The sequence below is a fragment of the Nannospalax galili genome, unplaced genomic scaffold, assembly GCF_000622305.1.
Source record: "Nannospalax galili isolate Female #2095 unplaced genomic scaffold, S.galili_v1.0 scaffold872, whole genome shotgun sequence".
NCBI classification, from domain to species: domain Eukaryota; kingdom Metazoa; phylum Chordata; class Mammalia; order Rodentia; family Spalacidae; genus Nannospalax; species Nannospalax galili.
In genome coordinates, this window is record NW_008332654.1 from 2,723,610 (window position 1) to 2,731,506 (window position 7,897).

General features: G+C 39.8%; 1 pseudogene; it reads left to right on the plus strand.

Annotated features, from left to right (window-relative positions):
• The first annotated feature begins 787 nt into the window (after window positions 1–787).
• Window positions 788–7,897, plus strand: part of LOC103729557 — a 13,087-nt pseudogene continuing 5,977 nt past the window's right edge.

Below are 7,897 nucleotides of genomic sequence, written 5' to 3' on the forward strand. Positions count from 1 at the left end.
GCTGGACTGGCAGCTAAGTTTATGTGCCAACTTGGCTCAACTGTGGCGCCCAGCTGTCAAACACTAGAATAGAAAGAAGTTGCTGGGAAGGTGGTTTTTAAAGATGTGATTAGCAAGTATTGTCAATACACTTTAATGCTTATTATCCACCATAGGTGTGAGGGATTCATCACATGAGTTAAAGGCCTTAAGAGTAAACACTGTGATTCTCTCCAAACAGGAATTCTAGCCCCAAACTGCCACAAAAAACTCTGAGTTCCCAGCCTAGCCGACTGCCCTACAGGTTTCAGACTCAAGATCGCTGTAGCACCTGTTACCTGAGTTTCCAGCCTGTTTAATTTCATACTTTCCAGCCCTTCCAATCACATGAGACAGTTCCTCTCTTGCTCTCTCTCGCTCTCTCTCTCGCTCTCTCTCATTATGCTTCTCTGAAAACACTAACCCTAACCCTACCACACAATGTTAAAGATATTGTGGTACTGGTACACTCTCTAACCACTAGTCATACTGTGCCAAGGGGTGGTAGAGCACTAAACATTTCTCCTTTTAGCACTATGACACATTTTCATCTAAAAAGTTCACACTGGACAACTTTGTAACTGAGTTACGAACAAAAAGTCACACACAAAATTAATTGCAAAATGTTTTAAGCAGGCTTGTGATTTTATGTCAGGCCCTGTTTATAACTATCCTGGGTAAGACATGCCTGATTACAGCATAGACAAGCAGAGCATTCTTTTCTAGCTCAGGTTAATAGGCCTGGAAAGCCCTCAAAACAGAAATAAAGATGCCGGTGATAGGAAGTCAGTTGAAGCGCACAAAATGGAGGATCCGAGGGATTCGAGAGAAGCGTGACACTTCCTCTCCGTCTACCCCTGTACCTGCTTGTCCACCTGACAGTTTTATCAACAGTTCAAAAGCCAAACCAAAGACAAGAAAACTAGACAGCAAAAAAGACCCTGAAGAATTACTGTGTTCAACCACAGCCTGTGTAGTTACAGTGGGCCCTATCGCTTGGCTCCTGTTTTCCTTCCCCCTCAGCCTGCACTTCTGGTGTTAGCTGCTTGCCTGATGGAGTAGCCTGGTGCTCGCTGCCTGAGTGTTCCGAGCTCCTCACTGCAAAGCCTTTATCAGGTTATGATTGCTGCAATTACCTATTTAGGTTGTTACCAAGCTTGAAAGCAGTGAGAGATTCCCATGTTCACTGAATTTCAGACGTTCTTCACCCTGCCACTGTTATTAGACAAAGCTCTATCTCTTTCAGATAATCAGAGCCTTTTTCTCTGATTACTCATCTACTGGCATGATAGTCCAAAAAAAACAGCCACATGGCAGGTTTTCTGAAATCCTTGCTTTGCCCCTGGGTAGAAGGAATCCCACCCCCCCACAAGAACCAGTACCTCTACTCCTGTAGACAGTAAAATTGAGGAGAAATGAAACAGCAAGTCACCACAAAGGCCACTGACTGGAAGGAGCTATTCTTCCATCTACCCCTGGGACACAGTCCATATATTCCACCTATCAAGAAAACAGCAGTTGTTGTGCATATGCACAGTGTGTGTGTGTGTGTGTGTGTGTGTGTGTACGCGCGTACCAAATCATGTCACAGTAAACCTGGTACCTTCAGTAATTCCCTGAGAGGTTGTTTTATTGTTTTGTCAGGTTGAATGCTGAAAGGCCTATGGCATAAATCTATAACATGGGATCAGTGCAGCTATGGTCACATACCTGCTGCTGCGTCTTCTTTATCATAGAATGGGTCCCTTAGTCTGAGACAATCTTCTTTACTGTCCTATTATAAAAAATCTAATTTTCTGTGCATCTTCAAATAGTGGTGGTAATTGGAGCACTGTGGCAAACCACTGGGCTGAATTACCATCCCTCCAGGATAGTAAACCTCTGGAATTATTAACCTGCCATAGAGTACCTGGTTGGTATTCTTGAGGGATTAGATCCTACTTTGGAGGGAGTCTAACATCACCAGCTTACCACTGTTGGATGGCTGATTACCTCAAAGGATGGTACTACAAAGCAAAGACATAACTATGAATTGCTTAGGCACAGTGAAGGTCTGTGCTGTGGTGTCTGGCATACCTATATCTGTGTCTATGTGTGTTCTGCAGGCCTGCTTGTGAACAGTCCCAACATCACCACCTCCATTTTGCAGTGGATGGCTACTGCATATACCCAATCTTATAATTTTGTCACTTTAACAGTACTGATGATACAATGAGTAATTCTGGTCTCATAGTCACTTGATGGTTCATCAGAGGCATTCGGCATTCTATAATCAGAGAAAAAAAAATATCATGGCTCCTGCTTCAGTATGCACACTAATATCTTAAAAGTTTTCTTTCTCGGAGCTGGAGAGATGGCTCAACACTTAAGAGCACTGGCTGCTCTTGCAGAGGACCCAGGTTCGATTTCCAGCACCCACATGGTGGCCAACAACCATCCATAACTCCAGGTCCAGGGGCATCCAACAACCTCTTCTGACTCGGAGGGCATTGCACAACACAGGTGCACTTACACACATGCAGGCAATACCCTCATATACATAAATAAAGTAATAAATAAAAGACATTTAAAAAAATATGTTTCTTTCTCCCAAATTTGTAGGCTTGTCTAAGCTACTGCTCTTCTTCCCATCATAAGGGGATGCACCATCATATTTGTCAAAACCAGTGCCTTAGTTAAGCCTTTATAAAATCATTCCAGTCAGGTTAACTTAATATGTGGTTCTGTTGGGAGGGGGGAATCTTTTGATTTAAAAAATGTTTTCTATTATAGATTTAATTTGGGGCTGGAAAGATGGCTCAGTGGTTAAGAGTACTGGCTATTCTTGCAGAAGAACTAGGTTCGAATCCCAGCACCCACATGGCAGCTCACAACCATCTATAACTTCAGTTCCAGGAGATCCAATGCCCCCTTCTGACCCCCATGGGCACTGCATGACATAGGTGCACTTACACACATTCAGGCATAACATTCATACACGTAAAATAAATAGGTAAAATTAAAAATAGCTTTAATTCCACTAATCTAGAAGCAAGTACAATTAAACTGCCCACTTATAAGGATGTCTATCCTGATTATGCCCCAAAAAGAACTGGAGAAATAATAAGTGGATCAAATTAAGCAGAGAATTAATACATGGGTTAAGGCTTTCCTGCCATGTTGCGCATCTTGTCAGTGACAAGAAGAGACCAGCCCATGACTATTTTGTGCTATGCAGAAGGAAAAGAAATACTTTGGGTTTTTTACTTTTTAGTCCTTTGTTTCTTATGTGATTTTTTTAAGAATTCACTTATTTTTTTCTTAATTCTATTTATTAATATTTAAAGCAAGAGAAGTTGCACCATAATCTAATGATATTGTGCATTCATTTCACTTTGAATTGGATACAGTGGTTAAATAGGCTTTGGGATGGTCCTCCCTAGGTGATGGGTGTATTGATTGTGAAGAGGAAGAGTGAAACAGATCTGTTATGACAAGAAAGGAAACTTCTGGAATTTATTTGTAGTAGTGGATAGTCATCAGTTCCCTTTGTTCCTGACACTTAGGAAGATTATGCCTTTCGCATCTCTTTGACTTGGATTGGACTCACATGATTAAGTCCTAATGAATGAAATTCACACCGTTTCCTGTTCTAGGCATTTGTGTTAATCAATTTTCCATTAGTGTGACAAAATTCTTGAGATAATCAACTTAAAAAGAGAAAAGATTTGTTTTGTCTCATAGTGCCCCAAGTTTTAGTTGAGTCACTTGGCCCCATCACTTGAGGCCAGTGTCTAAGAACATAGTAGAGAAAGTTGCTCACCTTATGACAGCCAGGAAGCAACAAGAGAGATGAAAGATGCCAGAGTCCTAATGTCTTTTTTAAGAATATTTCCTGGGGCTGGAGAGATGGCTCAGTGGATAAGAGCACTGATTGCTCTTGTAGAGGGCCCAGGTTCGATTCCCAGCACCCACATAGCAGCTACGAACTGTCCTTAAGTCCAGTTCCAGGGGAATCTGAAGCCCTCTTCTGACCTCCGCGGCACTGCACGACATGGGTGCACTCATATATATGCAGGCAATACACTCATACACATAAAATAAAAACAATAAATATATATATTTTTTTAAAAGAATATTTCCCAATAGCTTAATGTCTTCCACTAAGCCCTACAGGGTTCCAATGGAACCCAACTAATGCCACAAGCTGGCAACCAACCCTTCAACATACAGCCTTTGGGAGACTTAAATCCCAAAGCATAACTGCATTAAATATTGCATGGCCTACTCTACTCTGACTTTCCTTTTCAGCTAAGTGCTAAAGATAGAAAGAGCTGACATCTCTACAACAAGGTGGGCAATCATACAAGCAAGAAATAAGTTTTCTACATCAGTCTATTGGTATTTGTGGGAAGACATTTGTTAACTCATTAACATAATAACATGTCAAGACCTGTTTGTGAGTATCTCTCTTTCTTGAGTAGCTGAAGTCTCCTGTCTCCATTTACTTGAGAAAGCTTAACTGAAACTGTTACTTCTTTTCTAGTACATTTAAAAATATTTGTGTGACTTTTATATTTAAATAATAACTTTTGTTGAGTATAATTCATATATATTTTGTGTGCATAAACAAAAATATAGTCTTGTTTATACTTTCTTTCCCAAAAAAATGTTGTAATCTAGCATTTAATGTCACTACAAAGAGGTCGAGCCAGTCAGAATGCCTTATGCTTTTTGGATGTGTTGACCTTTCTGTTATATATTGGCAGAGAATTCTTTTCATTTTTAAGACAAAGTTTTTTTAGCATACATATGACTTTTTCTCATTCTATTCATTGTATACTTTCAAGCTATAGATTTAAATCTGTTTTCATTTTGAAGGAAGATTATAGCTATATTTTTGTGGTGGGCAGGAATTTAAAACTAATCCCAAATATTTTACAGGCTAAACTCCAGAATCTGTGATTATGGCAAGTTATCTTTCCTGTGATGATGATCTTGCATTTGGCACAATTAGCATTAAATGAAGAGTGCATCTGGATTGGCCCAATGCAATCACACTAGCCATTTTAAAACAACAGTCTTAGTCTTCTCAGGGTGACAGCAAAAGTCAGAGACTGAAACCAAGAATTTTATGTGATGCAGGAAGCCCTGCCCTCAGGGCTGTGAGGCAGGCCCCAAAAGATGAATGAGCTCACAGCTCACAGACAGAAAGCTGAGGTCCTCTGCAAGAGCAGCCAGTGCTCTTAACCACTGAGACATCTCTTGGTCCCAGTTATATCATTCTTGAGTGACAAGAGTTCTCCTTGGACCAACGCAGGAAGAGGAACTGCTCCCAGGGCCCCATACTTAGCTGAAGAGCTATTGGCAGTTAATGGGTGCTAGGTGATAGAAAATTGCTTTTGAGGATGTGGTTGCTATAGGCTGTCCATGCCTCAGTGGATGGTCCCGCACCCATGAGCACATAGCACTAATTGGACTCAGTAGATTAAAAATCTAAAAAAACCAAAACCAAAACCAAAAAAAACTAGGACATGATGTTGGGGAGGGAGGTGTGGGGAGAGATGAGCAAGACACATTATCTACATTATAAAAATTTCAAAGACTAAATTTTAATTTTCCTTAAAAAACAAAGCTATTTTCAATGTACTAAAACAACAACAACAAAAAAAAAAAACAGAAATAAGGAAGAGATATCTATCATGTACTTGATTATGTCATATACGCATAGGAGAAAAAGAAAAGGAAAAGCAAATAGGCTCTCTTTTAACTGGAGAATTGTTTTCCAAATGCCAATCAATCTGGAAAATCAGGCTTTCACTGCATTTATCAATATGATATACAGAACCTAAACATGAGCATATTATAATCTTCTAGATACATTGTGTGAAGCACTCATCAAAGTCTACCTGGAAAGTGGCCGTTATTGACAGTAGGCAGAATATAAAGGAGAGTAGGAAAAGCAGTACAAAGATGAGCAGAGTTTAGAACTATCAGAAGTTTAAAACCATCGCATTGTGGATAGATTTTGTTATGAGAAATTGTACATGCTGTCTAAACTATTCTCATTGAGTGTTAAAGCTTCTAAAATACTAGTATAGCAGAGATGGTACAATTGCTTTTGCATTGACTGAAATTACAGACTCTAAATTGCGATTTTAGCCAGTAATTCTCAACATATCCAAACACTCTTCATAACAAAATTTCAAATAGCTGGGTCTTATGTTTACTGTGCATAATTGTAAATAGATCAATATGGAAAAATGCAAAACATTATGCAATCAAGCATTAACTGCCAAAGCTGCCCCTTGGCTAGAAGCATAACTTAGGCCAAACTGACCAAACGCAGAATGTCTTTTTAAAATATAAAGGTGCACGGGGCTGGAGAGATGGCTCAGAGGTTAAGAGCCCTGACTGCTCTTGCAGAGGACCCGGGTTTGAGTCCCAGCACCCACATGGTGGCTATGAACCATCCTTAACTCCAGTTGCAGGAGAATCCGAATTGCACAACACGGGTGCACTCACATACATGCAAGCAATACAATCATATACATAAAATGAAAATAATAAATAAAAATAATGAAATATTTTTTAAAATATAAAGGTCCTGTTTGTCTTCACTTTTTACTAACATGTTGTGACCCAGAAGATGTTCCTCTGACCTTGTGATGACAAGCCATGGACTGCCTCCTTCCCACGCCCTTCAAAGAAGTCACTCCCCTTCCCTCTTCCAGTCAATTGGTTGACTGTAGCCACTTGCAGGGGTGGGTTAAGGGTATAAAAGCTGGAAAACCACGAGGCTGGTCCCTTGCCATTTTGTAAGGCTGTCTGTAACCACAGGATTTATGTCTGGGTGTGGACTTTCAAACACAGCTGTGAATGGGGGGACCCTCGCTTGTCTGTTAGTAAGCCTGCACTCCAAGCTCAGTTAGCAAGTCCAATAAACTCATTAAAATTCTTCAAGCTGGGGTTTGGAGAAATTTTTCCTCAGGTTGTTGCAAGGACCATAGGAGGAGGGGATTAGATGCCACATGCACCTCTCAGCAGTGAATTTGACTTACACATGTTTTCTTGGAAACTTGAGAAAAAATGTTTTAATACCTTATGAACTTGTGTTATTTACTCAAATAGTTTTGCACTTTTTTTCAATGGTCACATGGATCCACTTCCCAAAAATACGGAAGCCATTTACAGTGATTTCCAACCTTTGCATCTGATAATGTTATAAAGAGCCTCTCTCTCTCTCTCTCTCTCTCTCTCTCTCTCTCTCTCTCTCTCTCTCTCTCTCCCTCTTGCTCTCACTCATTCTCTCACTCTCTCTTTCTCTCAGTGTCCAGATGTTTAGATTGTCTATAAGCTCTTTGCAGAATTGTCTTAAATCATTTTCTATGGGGTTGGAGTAATAGTTTAGCGATCAAGAGCCCTTGTTGCTCTTGCAGAGGACCAGAGTTTAGTTGTCAGAACCCTTGTCAGGCAACTCACAACTCCCTCTAATTCCAGCTATAGGGGATTCAACACCCTCTTCTGACATCTGAGGACACTGACACACATATGTGCATGCACATAAATAAAACAAAAATAATTCTTTAAAAACGCTTTCTTAATCTGTATGTATCTGATTATTACTAGCCATAGTCAGTTGCACTCAGATCCTTGGCACCTGCGTGTAGATATAAAGTCATCGGGTAGATTTCAATAGTAATGTTTATCACCTTTACTAATTAACATGACATAAATTTTTATGCTTCCTCCTCAAATATAACTCGTTTTTTAAATTTATTGATTAGAGATGCATGTGCCAACATCTAACTGTTATTAGCAAAAACAATGAGTCTTTCTGTAAGAAACAGTATATTTTAAAATGAAATGGAGATCTTTTTTAAAAGTTAAAAAGTCGTTC